The 18794-nt window shown below is 34.9% G+C and overlaps 1 pseudogene across 1 annotated transcript; it reads right to left on the minus strand.

The window, feature by feature from the left end:
- Positions 1-18086: 18086 nt before the first annotated feature.
- On the minus strand, positions 18087-18461 carry LOC309827334 (CST complex subunit TEN1-like; annotated as a pseudogene). Its single transcript has one exon. The product of its transcript is annotated as a CST complex subunit TEN1-like (transcript).
- Between the last annotated feature and the right edge of the window lie 333 nt (positions 18462-18794).

Raw genomic sequence — 18794 nt, forward strand, 5'->3', positions numbered from 1 at the left:
ACTATTTACAAAATAATATAATTTTCCACAAGGAGAAACTTAGGGTATAAGCAAAAGTGTATTAAGACTAATCATAGTGTTTTAGCAGTTTTGATGCTAACAGGTCAACATAAAAAGTGTGTTTCTATTAATATATATGTCATTACCAATAAATGGTAGATTAAAATGCTCAATAATAAAATAAAATTATAAGATACCAGGAAGAATTAAAAATTGACAAAAAATGTATTCATCTATATGAAAGACACACAAGAAAATAAAAAAAAGGAGAGCTGGGCCATTTTTCTATACAAGAAAAGTCTATAATGAAAAGTCAATTTTACCCAACTAAATCTTTCAGTTAAACGCTAGTTCAAAGAAAATTCTAATTCTAATATTATTTATTGCTTATGTTTGCACATATACATTATTTTTATTCCCCAATTTATCCAAGAAATATTTATTGATCACACTCTGTGTGCCACTAACTTACCTGAGTGCAGGGGACACTGTGACTTGCAAGGTAGGCAATGGCCCTGCATTCATAGGTGTGTTCTCCAGAGATAAGACAACAAAACCACAGTGAACAAATAAACCAGAGGACAAGCTGGAAAACCCTCGGATGTGATAAGTGCTATACCAGAAGCTACCATCCTGCCATGTGCTAGAAACTGGGGTTGCTTTCAGTTGGCGGGTCAGAGGGATCTGCAGATACCCACCCCCAGGGGAGATGTTCCAGAATTTGTCACTCAGACTTCAAGTCATAGGCAGATTCCTCACAGAGTCATGGGGCTGGTGAGAGTGGAGAGATTGGTGATGTATCTTGAGGTCAACAGCCCTTGTTGATCAAGTGGGTCATGGGGAGAAGAGAGCAGTCAAGGATAACTCCTGAGATGTATTTTGTGACAATGGGTGGCTAGTGCTTACCTAGATAGAATCCTCCATTTAATACAAAAACATATGCCTAAATCCCACTGTAGGTACAGCCCCATTACTCTTCTTTGCTTTGCAAAGAACTTCTAGAAAGATGTGCATGTACTTGCTTCCAATGCACTCTCATCCCCCCTCTCTTGAACCAGGCTATGTTTCCATGGGCATGGTTCTGGCTCAGGTCAGGAGAGACCCCTCCAATGCCAAACCAAAGATCAAATTTCACTTGTCAGCAGTAGAAACCATTGGACACACCTGCCTTCCTGAAATTCTTTTCACTTGGCTTTCAGAATAATACTACTTTGGTTTTTCTTTCATCACACTGACACTAAGAAGGGAAAGTCTGTGAGAAGAGTCCAAAAAAATGGGAAGCAGAGCCGTATGTTGGAAAGAGGCAAATTCCTAAAAAAAAAGGATACATATACTTATAGTAGGAGAATGAGTAGGTTTGGGAGCATAGTACATTTTTTTTTTTCCTTTTAAATTTGTTAAGGCATGTTTATAGCCCAGAATGTGGTCTATCTTGCTGAATGTTCCATGTGATCTTGAGAAGAATATGTATTCTGCTGTTGTTGGATGACATCAATTATATCCAGTTTGTCGATGGAGCTGCTGAGTTAAACTGTGTCCTTACTGATTTGGATGTGTCCATTTCTGATATAGGGATGTTGCAGTTTCCAACTGTAATAGTGGATTCATCTATTTCTCCTTGTAGGTTTCTTGGATTTTTACCTTATATATTTTGATGCTCTGTGGTTAGGCCAGACACCTTTAGGATTTTAAGTCTTCTTACTAATTCATCATTATATAATGCCCCTCTTTAACCCTGAAACTTTTCTTATTTTGAAGTCTGCACTGTCTGAAATGAATATAGCTACTTCTCTTTCCTTTAGACCAGTGTTAATCATGGTATATCTTTCTTCGTTCATTTATTTTTAATCCGCATGTGTCTTTATATTTAAAGTTAGTTAGGCTTTGTATTTTGACCCACTCTGATAATCTCTGCCTTTTGATTAGTAAATTTAGACCATTGGCATTCAAAGTGATTATTGATACAGTTGGAATTATATCGACTATATTTGTTACTGTGTTCTATTTTTTACCCTTGTTCATTGTTCCTATTTTCTCTTCTACTCTTTTTCTGCCTTTTGTGATTTCAATTGAGCATTTGATTTGATTTGATTTCCTCTCTTTTCTTAACATATTAGTAACACTACTTTATAAACTTTTTTTCGTGGTTACCCTATAGTTTGCAATATGTATCTACAGCTAATCAAAGATCACTTTCAAATAACACAACTGTTTCGTGGGTAGTCTGAGTACCTTATAATAACAAATATTCCTAACTCCTTCTTCCTGTCCCTCATTTCACTGCTTTTATTTATTTCACATATAAATGTACATAATCATGCATGTATATATACAAATATACATGTATATATATGCACATACATAATCAAATATACTCCTGATATTACTATTTTGAATAAGCTGTTACTTGTTAGATCACTTAATAATAAGAAAAAAAAGTTTTCATTTTACCTTGACTTATACCTTCTTTGACTTTTGTTTCTTTTTATAGATCTGAGTTTCTGACCTATGTAATTTTCCTGTCTCTAAAGAACTTCTTTTAACATTTATTGCAAGGCTAGTGTACTGGAAACGAATTCCCTTAATTTTTCTTTGTCTGAGAAGTCTTTATTTCTCCTTCACTTTTGAAGAATTATTTTACAAGGTATAGAATTCTTGTTTTGTTTTTTCTCTCAACACTTTATAAATACATCACTCTACTCTCTTCTTGCTTGCATGGTTTCTCAGGAAAAGTCATATAACTCTTATTTTTGCTCCTATATAGATAAGGTGGTTTTTCCTCCTTGGTTTCTTGCAGGATTTTTTCCTTATCTTCGATTTTCTGTAGTTTGAAGATGATATGCCTAGGTATAGTTTTTGGGGCATTTATCCTGCTTGGTGTTCTCTGAGCTTTGTGAATATGTGGTTTGGTATCTGACATTAATTTGCAGAAACTCTCAGTCATCACTGTTTTAAATATTTCTTCTGTTCTTTTCTTCTTTCTTCTCCTTCTAGTATCCCATTATGCATATATTCACCTTTTGTAGTTGTCCCATAGTTCTTTGATATTCTATTGTTTTTCAGTTTTTATTTTATTTTATTTTCTGTTTTGGAAGTTTCTACTGAGATATCTTCAAGCTGAGAGATTCTTACCTCAGTTGTGTACAATCTACTAATGAGTCCATCAAAGGCATTTTCATTTCTCTCACAGTATTTGCATTTCTTTTGGGTTCTTTCTTAGGAGTTCCATCTCTCTGCTTACATTGCCCATCTTCACTTACATGCTGTCTACTTTAATCATTAGGGTCCTTAGTATATCAATCATAGCTGTTTTACATTCTCAGTCTGATAATTCCAACATCCCTGTCATGTTTAGTTCTGATGCTTGCTCGATCTCTTTAGACTGTGCTTTTCACCTTTAGTATGCCTTGTCATTTTTTCTCGATAGCTAGACATGATGTGCTGTGTAAGATGAACTGGTGTAAAAGGACGTTAGTAATGTGGTGGTGAGGTGTGGGGAGAAGGGATGCTTTCTGTAGTTGTTTCTTTCAGTCCTCAGTCTTTCAGTGAGCTTATGCCTCTGGACTGTGAACTTCAGAAAGGTTTCTTAGTTTTTTTCTCCCTGCTTAGGTGGGACAAGGTGGCTAGAGTGGCCTAGAGTTTGATTTCCCTTTTCCCATGTGAAAGGCTGGAAGCTGGTTGGAGTTGGGTGTGTCTCTTTCCCAGATCAATTAGATTCTGATATTACTCAGCCATTAAAAAGAATGAAATAATGCCATTTGCAGAAACATGGATGGACCTAGAGATTGTCATACTGAGTGAAGTAAGTCAGACAGAGAAAGACAATTATTTAGGTCTTCTGCCCATTTTTGGATTGGGTCGTTTGTTCTTTTGTTATTGAGCTGCATGAGCTGCTTGTAAATTTTGGAAATTAATCCTTTGTCAGTTGCTTCATTTGCAAATATTTTCTCCCATTCTGAGGGTTGTCTTTTGGTCTTGTTTATGGTTTCCAATGAATTCTGTGTGTGAGAATGAGTTGCTTTGTTAATTCCCTTTGCCCATTTTAGAAAGGAGATACAGATTTTTTAAACTATTGATGTCGGTTTTACATTTCAGATTAAATATTTTATCTTTCACATGTGGTACAAATATTTTTCTCTCAATTGGACAATTTTGTAGGTGATCTTTTGGAAGTATAGAATTTATGTATCTAATATTTTTTACTGTTTATGTCATAAGTAAAATTATTATATTTTTATATATACTTACTATATTAAATTATATGTATTTAAATTATATTACATATTAAAATATTAAATATTCCTTGTCACAGACTATATTCACATATACAGTCTTCTAACTCTTTCATGGTTCTTTTCTTAATATTGACATTTTTATGAATTTGAATTTCATATTTTTGTTGTTTGCAGTTTAATTTTATTCATGTAATTTTGGAGATACAAAAGTTTTATATTTTTATGTAAACAATTCATTAATCTTCTGATTTCTTGCTTTGGTGTTTGCTTAGAATGCCATCTGCTATTGTCATTATGAAAAAAGATGAGAGGTGGCCTACTCTTTGAAGAGTGGCCCTGCTGGCGTTACACTTACTGATTGGGTTGTATCTTACCTCCACTCAAATGCACTCCATCCAGAGCTTGACACACAGGCCGTCAGCACACATTTGAGACAAGGTTTCATGAGAAGGGCAAATCTGGCCAGACAGGATAGAAGTGGAGGGTTAAATCAATGTCAAAGAGTGTTCTGCTTATGTTCTTTTATAAAAGTTTTATGGTTTCTGGTCTGTAATTTAGGTCTTTATTCCATTTAGAGTTTATTTTCATATATGGTGTTAGAGAATGTTCCAATTTCATTCTTTTATATGTAGTTGTCCAGTTTTCCCAGCACCACTTATTGAAAAGACTGTCTTTTCTCCATTGTATATTCTTGCCTCCTTTGTCATAGATTAATTGACCATAAGTGTGTGGGTTTATTTCTGGGCTTTCTATCCTGTTCCACTGATCTGTGTCTGTTTTTGTGCCACTACCATGCTGTTTTTATTACTGTAGCTTTATCATACAGTCTGAAGTCAGGGAACTTAATACCTCCGGCTTTGTTCTTTTTTTCTCGAGATTACTTTGGCAATTCTGGGTCTTTTGTGGTTTCATATAAATTTTAGGATTATTTGTTCTAGTTGTGTGAAAAATGTCATGAGTATTTTGACAGGGATTCCACTAAATCTGTAGATTGTTTTGGGTAGTACAGTAAGTCCTCTACATACGAATGAGTTCCATTCCAAGAGCACATTCATAAGTCCGATTTGTTCTTAAGTCCAACAAAGTTAGCTTAGGTACCCAACTAACACAATAAACTAGTACTGTACTGTAATAAGTTTGTAATACTTTTCACACAAATAATACATAAAAACAAACACAAAAAATAAACATTTTTAATCTTATAGAACAGTACCTTGAAAAGTACAGTAGTACAGTACAACAGCTGGCATACAGGGGCTGGCATCGAGTGAACAGGCAAGAAGAGTTACTGACTGGTTCTGGGTGTACTCTAATGCTTTTGCAAAAATGTTCCTATAAAAAGGTTTCATCTTCAAGGAATTCATGGAAAAGACTCTGACAAGTACAGGTTTCTGGTAACAGACTATACTGCTGAACTGAATGAATAAGCATTTTCAGAACTCTAATGGAAAACTGATGAATTCATAAAAAGTGCTAACAAAAGATCAAGATGAAAAAAAACTTAAATACATGGGACTGAGTGAACTGATGAGGATGATTAAAATTTTTGTGACTTTCTGTTTGAATAAAAAAAATCCTATAAAGACTCAGAGGCAAAAAATATACAAATCAATTTTCACTGCAAAGTAAAGGAGCTGTTACAGTGGAGGATTACTGGACTGAATGTCAATATTATGACATAGTATGAGTGTGTTTCGTGTTTGGTAATTGCAATCATTGTTGCTTTTGTTGTGGTCATCCATTTACAATGCTTGGTGTCAGCTTATTTATCTCTTGTAAAAATAAAATACAGTGTGTGTGTGTGAAAGAAAAAAATACAAATTAAAAATAATTAAAAAAAGAAAAGAAGAGTTACTGACTGGAGGAGGGAGAGGAGGTTTGTAGAGCTGAAGGATCATCAGCAATAGGAGATGGAGGGAAAGCTGCAATTTCATTCACTCCTGACTTTGATGGAACGAATGTTTGCATCTTTGAAAGTTTGCAACTTGAAGGATCGTATGTAGGGGACTTACTGTATGGCCATTTTAACAATATTAATTCTTCCAATCCAAGAGCATGGGATATCTTTCCATTTCTTTGTATTATTTTCAAATACCTTCATCAATGTTTTATAGATTTCAAAGTATAGGTCTTTCATCTTCTTGGTTAAGTTTATTCCTGGGTATTTTATTCTTTTTATGCAATTTTAAAGGGGATTGTTTTCTTGCTTTCTCTTTCTGATAGCTCATTGTTAGCGTATAGAAAAACAACAGATTTCTATATATTAATCTTGTATTTTGCAACTTTATGGCATTCATTTATTTTTAAAAGAAACTAAAATATTTTGGGGTCTTTAAAAGTGTTGTTGGCCTCTAACATTTTGTTAATATCAGCTCTTCCTCTCCTTTCCTCCACCCTCTGTTTCCCTCTATCCTCTCCTCCTTACCTCTTGCTCCCCCAAGTCAGATTCCTCCCATCCCCACCCCACTCTTCTCCTGTTCCTGCCCTTCTTTTCTTTTAAATATTTAGATCTCTCTGCTGAATAATGTACTCTTTCTTCACTGACACAGAATAGCTCCATTTTCATACACAAAATTCTTGCAAAATTTTAGTCTTTCTGGATTCACTATTCTGTTTCTTCATTCACATTTTCTGTGCTCTTTCAATTACTATATTTTCTTTCTAATTTATATTTGGAAATACAAACGCTCCTTATTTTTTCTTTCAATATTTCATGACTATTCCTATACATGTATTCCTCTAGAATTTCCCATACATATCTTAACAGATCTTTAAAATATCTCTGGGCTTTTAATTGCTTCATAAAAGTTGTATAAACTGATTTGTGAAGCATTGACAGGTTCAGTATTGAATCTTCTCATTAGATAATGTGGTGTTCTTACATGTGTGCAGATTCTTTTTAGGTTTGACAGTAAATAATTTTAATATCTTCATATATGAATCATGTACTTCTTACAGCTTTTATTTCTAAATATTTTAGATTTTTGTTACTATTGTCTATTTTTAAATTGTATTTTCTATCATTATTTTTGGTATAGAGAACATATGTTGCTTCTAATTTTTTCTCCAAAATATTTTTTAACTGAAGTATATTTGACGTATAACGAACAGTGTGTAAGTTTAAGGTGTACAGCAAGTTGATTGGATACATTTATATTGTTAAAAAAGCAACAGGCTCAAAATGGAGTCACTTGGGCTAAGCAAAACAATACCTGACCTAACTGTAGTTTTGACCTTCCTCAGGAATGTGATCCTAATGGGTCAGTCTGGAATTTTCTGGTCAGCACCAGTGAGGTAATCCTTTTAATATACTCTATTGTCCCCCAAAGGAAAGCGAATGAAACTAATCCTTTTTTTTTTTTCCATTTATGACTTCCTTGTCATACCTCCTCTCTACCTTTAAAAGCGTTTCACTTTCTGTAACCCTTTGGAGCTCCTTTCTATTGCTAGATGGGATGCTGCTGGATTAATAAATCATTCAGTGAAAACAATTAGATCTTTAAAATTTACTCTGGTGAATTTTGTTTTTTACAATTTACTGCAGTATGATTGCCATTGCAGTGTTAGCATCTCTACGTGTCTTGTTAAAAGTGCACCAAACTCATCTGTTTATTAGTAATTTCCCATTTTATTCTCTTGAGTTTTTTCTTGCACCAATTATTGTCCATCATTTTACTTCTGAATATTATGCACAGTTTTGAGCAGGTCTATTGTAATAGCAAAGGCTTCCCAGTGAATGTTAACATTATAACAATTAATTATGGCTTCTGTTTTAAATATGGTTCTGACTATTTTTAGGACATAATTATAGGGTCATGTTTTTGAAATATCTATCAGGATATTTTCTCTTTTTAAAATCAGTGATGGATTTGAATCCTATCGCACATCTTTGACAGCTGTTAAGGTGATCAAATGGCTATTCTTTGCAATATTTGTTTCAGATGGTTTCTGTTTTATGAAAAAGCTAGAAATATTTATACTTTTTATACTTCGGGTTGTTTTCCATGAAATGAAAGTTATCTTTTTCTTGATTGTTTAAAAGCACATGTAACTAATTTCTCATGTAACCAATTTCTTTCTAGGATGATTCTTGACAGCTCTGTGTTTACATGGTTATTGGTCTGCTCAGAAATACTTCTGACTGACTCAATTTGGGGCTTTATATTTCCTAAGAAAACCAGGAATTCATAGAGATTATCTAATTTATTATCTAATAATTTAATTATTTACTATATATTTTCTATATATATCTGTATACACATATATTGATCCTCTTAACCTCTAATTGTCATATCTCTTTTCTCATCTGATTTGTTTCTTCTTTTTTCTTCATCAGAGATTTGATATTGTACTTTGTTTTATTTTTTATTTTGTTTTGGAAATTGAGCTTCCAGTTTTTTTTTTAATTACCTTTAACATCTGTTTTCTAATTAATTTCTTCTTTTATCTCTATTATTCTTTTCTTCTACATCTTCAAAGTTATCTTTCCAAGTTCTTGAGTAAAATACTTAGCTCATTTCTTTCCTTTTGATTAAAAAAGATTGCTGTTTTATTGGCTTTCTATTTTTTTCCTATGAAGGCAAAGTTTTCTTAAATTAAAAAAATCTAGTTATTTGGGTTATTTGCTCTATTTTTAAATTACTCCAGTGATTATCTTTAAATTTATTTTTTTAAATACAAAATAATACCTATTGAGAGCACAGTATAGTTTTATAGATTCTGTTTACATATAGGTTACTTTTTCATAACTTGTTTCTTCTCTTTCAACATTAATTGATAATGTTTAAGTTCTATTGTAGAATTACATATTATGGAAACTATGCTAATATAGCCCTGTAAGTACTTGGGAGGCTTATTGCCTATTCCTTCTATACCATGACTTCCTGCTATTGTGATATTCACTAGTTATGATAGTGAAAAGTTTATATTTTCTACATATGACATTTAACTAGAGTAGCCTTTCAAGTACATTTTTTTTTGCCTTTATCAGAATGGGTACATTGTTGTTACCAATAACATAATTTTTAAATGCTGTTTAATACTTGAATAAAAGTGGCATGGCACTATTTGTTTACAATTCTTCTTCTTCAAAATTATACATATATAATTTATTATATATGTATAATATATTTATATATAATTTATTATATATATATAATTTATTATATATATATAATATATATATAATTTATAATTATATATAATATAATATATATATAATTTATAAATATACAATTTATATATATAAGATATATATATATTATATATATATTTATAAATTATATATATATATTATATTATATATAATTATAAATTATATATATATATAATTTATTATATATGTATAATATATTATACATATATAATTTATTTGCCTTCTCATATTTATAGTTGTATGTAAGTTTTCTGGGATTCTTTTTCAGGGAAATTTGTGAAGCCATTAAATTCTGGGGGGATGGGAATCTCCAAATATTTGGGATACACAGGACAGTTACAGTTTTCTGCCAAATATTCTTTATATTATTAACTGTTTACTCTATCCTTTAATGTAATTTGCACTATAATAACCCATTTTTAAGGATTAATCCATTTCTTGGCATTGGCTAGATCTTTTCTTTGAAACAGTGGCTACTCTGTCATTTTCTGAGCTGCTTTAAAAAAGACTCTAAAAAAAGATAACTCATAGGGAAGTAGAATGTTTGCAGGAGTGCGCTGAGGGGATCCTCGGCAGCCTGACATATACCATGTGTCAACCAAGCCCTCTCTTAGAAGGACTGACCAGGAAATGGAGGACCAGGACTTTCTATCTTGTGTCTTTCCCCAGTTATCAACCACCTTGGATTTTGTTCAAATAGTATGAAAAATAACAATGCAAATTCATAATCTAAACAAGACTTTGTCATTTAAAAGAACTGCACTAGGAGAAGGAATAAGGGCAGGTTCACCAGGCAGAGGCTGTGGACTACCACAGCTTCATTCCTTAACATCCCCCAATGACAATCACCTTTCACATAAGCAAAACCTAAACCTCTCCAAGAATAGCCTTGCGCTTAGCAGGGGAAGAGGGGAAGGTAGGGAGGATAGACCTTAATGTATTCAAAAAGGAAGGGGGATATATGGGAGGGCAAGAGTAGTCAAAGCAATTTTGAAAAAGAGCAAAGTTGGAGGAAACATACTACCTGATTCAAAATTTACTATAAAGCTGCAGTAATAAAAAATGTAGTGGCAAAAGAACAGATAGTCAATGGAAAAGAACAAGAAATCTGGAGACAGACCAATGAAAAGATAGTCAACTGATTTTTTGATGAAAGTTACAAAGACATTTCAGTAGAAAAAGGATAGTTCTGGAGTTAAACAACTTCACATCCTTACACACCAAAAATTGAACCACAGCCTAAACCTCACACCTTATATAAAAATTAAGTAAAAATAAATCACATACCTAAATGTAAAGTGAAAAACTATAGAACTTCTTAAGGAAATCTTAGAAGAAAAACCTAGGTGACCTTGGGTTATGCAAAGAGATTTTAGATACCATACCAGAGGCATAGCTCATAAAAGGAAAAAGTGTTAAATTAGACTTTGTCAAAATTTAAAATATTTTCTCTGCTAAAGACAGTGTTAAGAGAATGAAAATACAAACTTCAGGTTAGGAGAAAACATTTGCAAATTCAATTTCTGACAAAGGACCTGCATCCAGAATATATACAGAACTATCAAAACTCCAAAAAAAAAAAAAAAAAGAAAAGAAAACTTAACTCAAATTTTAAACTGGGAAAATGATCTAAATAGACACTTTCCCATGATCTACACATGGAAATTTAGTATATTAAAGTATATTCAACATAATTATTCATCAGGGAAATTTAAATTAAACCATAATGAGGTACACTACAAACCTACTAGAATGGTTAAAATTTTAAAAAGTAATGATAATTTTTAAAAGGATCCTGAGGAACTGGAAGTACTCTTGTCCATTGCTTGTAGGAATACAAAATAGTATAGACACTGTGGAAAACAATTTTGGTAGTTTCTTATCAAATTAAATTTATGCTTATGATATAACCCAGCACCCAGGGCAGTGCAATGGCCAATGACCTTGCTGGCCAATCCTTGATGGGATGGTTACTTCGTGATAGAATTGAAACTAAAGGGAAATGCAGCTGTAAGAGAATGAAATGTGGATTGGGACTGGCATCTGATGGTTGAATATTACCAGGTCTTGCCACCTCCTGGCAGTGTGACTTCGGACAAATTATTTAACCTTATTGAGCCTATATGTGACTCATAAGTTAAATGGAGACACACCAATCTTGCAATCATACATTAATATGAATATTTTTTAAAGATGTTAAGTGCCCTCTGCTTTACACCATGGTGTTTAGGGAATTTTATATTATCATTATCACAGTCAGCATTATCATCTATATTTTCTTATTACCAATCTGAAACTCTTTGGTCACATTGCAAAAATAAAATAGAATGAAAGTTATCAAAGGATGTTGTATATGGATGTCATATACCTCTTCCTGCTCACAGAGTGGTCCTTTTTCCTTCCAGAGCATGGATGCTCACTTGGGCCAAGAGCAAGAGTCAGGGTAAGTATCCCCATGGATGTCTTTCTCTTACTTCTGTTTAACCAAAACATCTTTTCTTTCTTCTTATGGGTATAACTACCCACTCAATTTCTGAAAACATGTAGAAATTGTAGAAAATGTAGCCCTAGGACTACATTGGGCTAAGTCAGCAGTGTATTTTAATCATTATCTTCTTTTATTTCTGAACTAATTGTGTCACAGAAATTAATTATAATGAAATATTAAATATTTGATAATTAAGGTTTTTATTGCTCAAAATACTGTTTTATACTTAGTGTTTTATTGAATAGAGTGAGTGCTGAATCAAATCCATCTTTCCCCCCAGAGAATTTGGTGTTGACTCTGAATTCATCATGATAGTTACAAAATATAAAGAATAATGTCACATTTAATTTGTGTAGTTGGGCAACTTGATACACTGTGCTCACTTTTACACTGATGTTATGATTTTTTGAATGATGTATCCTATTACTCAGTTTAAATGCTGGTATTATATAGCACTTGTAAATGAGGATTTTATCTTGTTTCAGCCTTTTCTTATTAATATTAAAATAATTTAAATTAAGTAGTGTGTTTGAATCCTTTAACATTGTTTACTAGGTTTTTTAATTTTGAAATTTTATTTTATACTATATTTTCAATAAGTTCTGTGAGGTATTTTAATAATTTAACTGTGAATAGCCATTAAATTTAATGATGATTTTTCCACAATCTTTATTCTAGTGAGCTCCCTGGAACCATAATTCAGTTTAGAATGTCTACAAAATTTCCAGAAGCATTATTTAATTTGTATAGAATTTGGCCATAATTAAAATGTAGATAATTAGAGAAAATCGAAACCTGACAAAGAGTTAAAGATTCCATTAGTGCTTCTGGCACCTTATAAATCATCAACTAAAAGAAAAATGCTGAAAATACCAACCTTGGTACAGTATTGATCCTCCCATGCATTTCAGCCTCTCTATAAATAGCTTTTTTAAAACATACAAATTAAGTGGACTAGGAAGGAGAAGCAATCCTTGGTTTACTAAATAGGATTGGAAAGAGTTTTATAATTGCTTTCTTCCTAGACTTTAACAGATGCCAGAAGAATTCATTTATGATGACCAAGACAACTCTATTACAGTTTCACAATTCATTAACTTAAATAGTTAATTTCCATGAATTAACCAATTACTCAATTTTATGTCAATTGACAATTGTCTTTTAATTTATAAAACTCTAAGTCAATACATTTATTTGGATGTCTTGAGACTGTTACTTTAATGAAATTAAATCAACTGACAAACTTGTTAGAATAAAGAATTCTCTATGTAAAATATAAAGTTGACAAACACTAGACTATATACAGATTTCAGTAGGTATTTCATCCAAAAATATATAAAAGAATGAAATAAGAAATTACAGTAATAACTCTCAACATTTTAAAGTGCTATTTACACTGTGTGTGGTGATTTACAATTCAAATAAATCACTGTTTGTCCCCAACAAGGCTTGAAGAGAAAAAATAAAGAACTGCAATATATACATTCTCCTCCAGCTCTGTTGAGTCTTATGCCCTTCCTCTCCTGGGGGAGCAAGGGAGGGGAAACAGAAGAATGAAGATAGATAAGTTAAATTTAAGGAAATTAGGGAAAAAAGAGAAGTGAGAGACAAAGTTGAAGGAAGCTTATTACTGATTCATATCCAATCAGAAGAAGGATAAATTCACACACAAAAGGAAAAAGAATAGAATACTCTTCTATCCTATAGTTCTGTCTCCCTCTTCAATCCTCCAACTAGATATATATATACACATATATTATACCCTTATGACTCAGTCGTCCTTTGCATGATTTTACATATAAATAGAATTCATGTGAAAATTCCTACCTATGTAATATGTCATCTTACATCTTATTGGGATTAAGTTTTGTCAAAAGCAGATAAAACAAACTCAATACATTATATTCAATTCCAAATGAGCTATAGAAAATGTTAACCTTGATTAGAGATGGAAATGACAGTCTAGTACTTTTATGTGGTTAATATTGAAACTAAGAGTTATTACACATTTACTTATTAGTGATATGTATTCTCAAAGTCTGGAGGACTTTTAAAGAAGTACTGCTGTATTTATCTCTCAGTATAATCTATGTGTTTTTGAACTGGTATGTTTAATAGAAAAGTGAGGAAGTTGGAGGCATTTAGCTTGAATGCCTGCTTAGCTACTGGTTTAGTAAGTTTGTACAAAACACTTGACCTCTTCATGCCTCAGTTTTCTCTTCTGTAGAGTTAGTTGAGAGTATTCTTTTTGAATGGCTGTTGTACTAAATTAGAAAATGTCAAGTCACTAGCACAATGTAAGGATATAATGTGTTTTACATAGTGCTTGCTACATTTGCAGTTGAAATTCTCCAGGTCATACTAGTCGATAGTGCTCCTGTGATTCCTATAACCAGGCTCACAGCAGGGTTTGTTGGGAGGATTTTCTGTGCCGGTTGTATCGCCAAAGTCAAGGGGATTTCTAATACATTTGACTGACAGCCATTTTTCTGTATATTTTCTACTTGATTTCTTGGTCTCATAGGCCACTGAGGTATAATCTGCCCCACCGTCACTTCCTGCACAGACTTACTTGTTCCTTTGTATATTCATGAATCAGTGTTGCTTCCTTGAACCCAGATGGTATTGAGATCATTAGCACATTCCTCCAAAGCATCTGTCCATTGGTGCTTGGACCCCATCATCCAAGTCCAGGGATGAGATGTGGTTGATGGTTCCTCCCTACTTTCCCCTCATATTGTCAAAACTCCATACAGATGTCAACGGTTTGGTCCAGGCACCAGGTAAGAAAGCATCCAGGTGTTTTCATATCCACTCCTCCCACAAACCTTGCCGCAGATAAGGGAGTCCATTCACCCTTCCTGCCTCTCCTCTTCTGTGTAATTTTCCCCATATTTTCTAGCTACTCCTAGCAGACCTCAGCATCTCATAAGCTGATATTTTCTCACGTTTTGGCAAGCCATATGTCCTAAAGTTCAGCTGGATGTGGTAACCTAAGTCAAGTCTTATATTTGAAATTTCTATTTTATTATAGTTTCCAGTGAGATAGATATTAGAACTGTAGATGGCTGTTGTCAATATATTTTGTTTGGCCCAGTCTTGGCTAGCTCAAGCTGGTCCAGGTGAAAGAAGTTCCAATCAAGGAGATTCAAATTTCAAGTATAACATCTGAAATTTAATGCCATATTACTAAAATTATTTTTGGTCCAGAGCACTGAAATTGAATTCAGGGCCTTACAGATGAATGGCAGTGATGCTTTTGGGTTCTGGTTAAACAAGATCAGTTTTATCCTAATTATATTCATTTATATTATGCAAAACATGTATGTAATTTTGACTATCATTGATATTCCTGCACTGCTAATGGAGGGTTGATGACCCCTGTCTTTACCAAGAAAATATACATTATCATGAGGTAACTATAGTATCCTCTCTGGGTGGAATACTGTCTAGGCAGCAAATGCAAAAGGACAAAAACAATTAATTTTCTGGAAAGTGTGTTTCTATAATGGCAAATATTGAGATAAAATGGAAAAATTCAGTATATTAACTACATATTTTCAAATACTTAACCAATTGTTGAGTATTTGTTGGACATTTTCTGATTTCCAACATTATTTAGACATAGACCGTGTTTATATTACAACATAACATTATATTATTGGTCATGTTAAACATTTTTTGTAATCAATACATCTTTCTGGAATATATTTAGACCTAGCATATCCCAATTATTACTATTTTTGTCAATAATTAATGAGGGGATGCAGTCAATAAGATACACAGAACTCTCTTTGTTTTGCATCCATGAAAGTAATATTAACTTGATTCAAAGTATATTTTTTAATGAATTGAATACAAAAGAGTATACATCAGGGCAATTCTTACCTCAAAAATGTGTGTTTTCAACTTCAAGTGATCCACTCTGGCATCCTAGGTTTATCAAATGCCTTAGGCGATTGCCCATCTCCACTTTATTCCACTGTACATTGCATGCACTTCAAAAATTCAATTTTGCATTAAAGTCATTTTGTGTGCTGGGTTGTTATATTAGTTGTCTGCATTGATCTTGCTGACTAGATACTTGATAAAGTTCTACTTTGCTGTACTGCTCAGACACAGCGATGAAATTCTTTCTCCATTAACAGTTCTGCAAATATGTGAGGAAAACTTTAGAATATGAAAACCTACCATGAAACATTTCCCTTAAAACAGATAAACAAGGAGGTATCCTGAGTTTTACTCAAGCATAAAGTGTCAATGTAGTTCATAGCTCAAGAGGAAAAAAACTGCTCATCTGGAGGTAACATAACAGTCAAAACATTTGAGAATATGGTTCATAAATGATGCATTCTAAGAGGTGACAGAACAAAGGTGAATATGGAGCACGCCAATGGTGTGAGAATATAGCGAGAGACAGAAATAGTCACGAGGGGACAGCAGGCAGGAATTGGCTGTCAAACAGGATTACTTTGTAAGACTCAAGGATGCAGAAATAAATATTGAAAACAAGACTGTAGAAAATAAAATGAGAAGGAGAAAAAAGCAGTAAATAGCAATAAGATTAGATCCTCAAATGAAAGATGCAAAAAATCAATTTAAAAATATGTAGTCTCATAAAAGGGGAGAGAGAGGAGGAAGAGAAGAAGGAGGGGAAGGGGGGGATGAGAAAAAAATGGTATAATTTTGTCATCATATATTTTAAACATTTTGTACACACTTCCTCTTATAAGCTGTTCAATAATATTGTCATAGGCAGAATAGAATATTGACTCCCCAGATGTCCACACTCTAATTCTAGGGACCTGGATTTATGTTAGATTACATGGCAAAAGGGAATCTGCAGATATAATTGATTTAAGGATCTTGAGATGGAGTGATTATGTTAGATTATCTGAGTGGACCCAGTGGGATCACAAGGGTCCTTATAAGTGAAAGAGTGAGGGAGGAGAGCCCGGCCAGAGCGAGAAGGACTTGACCAGCCATTGCTGCCTGAAGGTGGAGGAAAGGGCCACCAGCCAAGGTATGCAGGCAGTGTCCAGAATCTGGAAAAGACAAGGAAATGGATCCTCCTCCACAGCCTCCAGAAGGAGCACAGCCCTGCAGACCCTCAATGGGTTTTTAGCCCATTGAGATCCATTTTGAACTTCTGACCTCCAAAACTGCAAGATAATACATTTGTGTTGTTTTACGCCACCAAGTTTGCAGGTTAGATCTCTGGTCGGGGGAGCTAAGGTCCTGCATACCATGCAGCGAGGTCCCCCCATAAAAAGCCAAAAAAAAAAAAAAAGCCACCAAGTTTGTAGCAATTTTTTTGTAGCAGCCAGAGGAAACTAATAAAAATCCCATTAAGAGGTTGGCATTGTATCCTCATTACAAATGAGAAAATCTACTCCTTAACGCAATTACACTGCAGAGTCAGAGCTGAAATGCTGGAGGTTCCTCCTCCCCACCCTAATCGAGCATCATTACTTTAAGCTGCCACTTCACTCTAAACATAGAAACCAAATAATTAAGAAATGGAATGATTTTTTTTTAAAATGAGCATCTTGAGATAACTGATAGTTTAACGATTTTTTTTTTTTTGCCAACTATGAACATGTATGTATTTGTGGGCATTTACACACAATTGCAATGATCAGATTTGTTAACTTCATTAAACAATGAAGCCCTTGGACGGAAGGGGCTGTGATGCCACGGGGGTCTAAGGCGGCAAACCAAAATCCAAGTCTGGGAATGACAACCAATCACAAACCGCCAACGAGGCTTTAAGCAAGAGCCAATCAATAATTTCACTGCTTTGCTCCTGCCTTTGCTGTATAAATGCCCCTTCCCGAACTCCTAACCACTTCTGGGTTGGCTCTGCCGGATTCAACTGATTTTTGCTCAAATAAACTCTTAAAATGTTTAATGTGCCTCAGTTTATCTTCTTCTTTTTTTTTTTTCCTCTTCGTCACACTGCGCGGCTTTATTCACCAGGACCTTCTGGAACCCTCCAGGACACACACGAGGCCCAGCCCCCAGCGCCCCAGAACCCAGCCTCTGATCTCTAGGCTCCCATTTCTGGGGCGATCGCGATGAACAACCCTCCCCTCTTCTCTCCAGCTCCGAAGTCTGTCACTCGGGGGAAGCTCCTGCATCTCCTCTGCAGCAGCTCCAGGGCAGGTGGGGGAGGAAGGGCGTTTGCCACGAGCTGCCGTTTTGCTCTCTACTGGCTGCTGTCCCTCTCTCGCTGGTACAGCCTCTGCTCCCGGACGGCTTGTTCTGACCAGGGGAGAGTCATTCCTCCCACACAAGCCAGCACCCAGGCCTTCACCACGCAGCCTCCATCCTTCTAATGATCCAGCTGCCCAAGGACGGTGTAGAGGGAGCCCACCTGGGCTTGGAACGGTTCCACCAACTTGGTGCAGACGGGGGTCGGGTGCTGGTCAGATCTGTGCCGAGCCATCAGAGTCACTCGGGGCTGCGTCGTGTCATAGCTGTACAACCTGCCGAACGTTCTCAGTGTGTCCCCATCAGGAACTTGGCCGGCGCTGACCTTCCAGGGGAAGTAACAGATCCCCGGTTTGGGCAGCATCATTTCTCCTGTCTGGACGTCGGGTCCTTGGGTTCCTTCTTTCCGCCCCGTGTGGCCAAGTGACGAGGGAGGGGCGGGTTGCCGAGAGCGCCTCGCTTTCCCCCCAGGGCAGTTTCTTGACCTTCTTCCGGGGTCCCCTTGCAGGGGGCGGGGGCCACTCTGAGGCTCCCCTGGCCGAGAGCAGGGGACTTGCCGGCCTCGGCGCGCACACCAGCGTCGCCTCAGCCTCGGCTGCGATCTGTCCCGCCTCAATGAATCTTTTAACGTTTCAATGTTCTAGTGAGGCTGTGCCCACGGGCTGTGCCCTGGACAAGTCTTGTCAGCACCCCCTCCTCAGCA

This window comes from Grampus griseus (genome assembly GCF_964374135.1).
Source record: "Grampus griseus genome assembly, chromosome: 9".
In the NCBI taxonomy this organism is placed as follows: domain Eukaryota; kingdom Metazoa; phylum Chordata; class Mammalia; order Artiodactyla; family Delphinidae; genus Grampus; species Grampus griseus.